The sequence below is a fragment of the Palaemon carinicauda genome, chromosome 7 (assembly GCF_036898095.1).
Source record: "Palaemon carinicauda isolate YSFRI2023 chromosome 7, ASM3689809v2, whole genome shotgun sequence".
NCBI classification, from domain to species: domain Eukaryota; kingdom Metazoa; phylum Arthropoda; class Malacostraca; order Decapoda; family Palaemonidae; genus Palaemon; species Palaemon carinicauda.
Window position 1 is genome coordinate 125197327 of NC_090731.1, and position 1882 is coordinate 125199208.

Sequence of the window (1882 nt, forward strand, 5' to 3'; positions counted from 1 at the left end):
AGAGAGAGAGAGAGAGAGAGGTGTCTTGGGTGAGATGAGTAAACTGACTAATATTCTCAGGTTAAATAATCTTGATAGAGACGGGGCTAGTGCAGATTTCATAATTTGAAAGAAGAGAAACACACGTCGTACTAGGACCAAATTATTTTTTTTTCCTTGAATAAACAAGGTATGAAATTTTTCTCATAGAAAATAGAAAAGGAACTGGCATGAAGATAATGCACAGAAGTCGGATATTATTCTAATTCTTGGAGATGTTTGACATAAAAGAATTTATTGATGCGTTTATATATATATATATATATATATATATATATATATATATATATATATATATATATATATATATATATATATATATATATATATATATATATATATACATATATATATATATATATATATATATATATATATATATATATATATATATATATATATATATATATATATATATATATATATGCAGCCTAGTTAAGATCTGATTGATTAATAAAAAGCAACAAAAGAGCAATAGTGACGGGTAAGAGATGGATGATGAAGAGATCATAAGGACTTTGTCTTCAGTAGAAGCATTAACGGAACAGAGGTATCATAGGAAATGTCACTTGCAAAATGGAGGAAAGAGTTTGTTAAGCAGCAGAACAATACGGGGCAATGTTATATGAGGCGGAGACCAGACGCCCTTTCACGAGCAGCGGTCGGGAAGTTATTACATAAAAACTCCTTCTGAGTAAATGGAAAGTAGCATCGTTCTTATATCCACATAATTTGTTCTTCAAGCTCCTATTTCTGACTCTATTATATGCTTATCGCAAGTTTGGCGTCAACAACATAATTTCAAAGGCTTATAATAAGGGGGGTTAGACTACTTGGAATCGCATTTTAACAATTCAGTTAATGGTTCAAAGTTAACTTGGTTGAGTTTTAAGATGTTTAGGTAAAATGGAAGCAAAATAAAGTCATAATGGAAAAAAAGATGCAATTTTATATAATATGTAGTTTGATTTTTTTATGGGTATGAAGAGGGTGATTAAAAGTTGAATTTGGGTTAACTGTAGGCATTTTGATTTAGGTACTCTCTACCACTAGAGAGTTATTAAACACTTTGACTGGCCAGACAGTAGTACATTGGATCCCTCTCTGTGGTTACGTCTAATTTTTTCTTTGCCTATACATACAATGAATAGATGTTAGCAAAATTAAGGTTTTGTTAATAGAAATAAATTTAGAAGGTTGAATAGAACTCCATTTCTAACACAATAGATATAAGTAAAAAATAAAGCGAGTGCAATTTGTTTATATGTCTAATAAGGGAAAAATACTTTCAAAATCAATTACATCTTGGAACTTCTCGAACAATAGAGATAAGAAGTAGTATCATTTAATGTCTTCCTATCTGATTTTAATTATCTATCTATTTGAAAAGACTGATCATCATAGATTCCATATTTGCGACTAATGCGAATAATGTATGATGACATCTGATATTTTCTTGCCATATTATAGTCTGTCAAAAACCTAACCTTAATCTCCTCAAGTCTTCCTCTGAGGTATAGTATCAATGGGATAACCATTAAGTTCGCTAATGCTTCCTTTTTCTTCCAGCATCTATTAGAATTTGCCCTGGAGTAAATGAAGAAAACAATAGAATTTTTAAATGATCTCATTCCGTTTTGTTTTTCGTGTTTACTTACAATTTTAAACAGAGTATGATTCAAAACCAATGGATGGCACTTATTCAATAAAAAAAAAAAAACTATTTTCTAAGAACAGTTATTCCACATGGGTAATTATCTCTCAATCAAGGTTAATCCAAGAGCTATTATAGAGATTCTCCTACCAGGTATTGGTTATTAAGGAGATTATCTCCTGTTTGTAT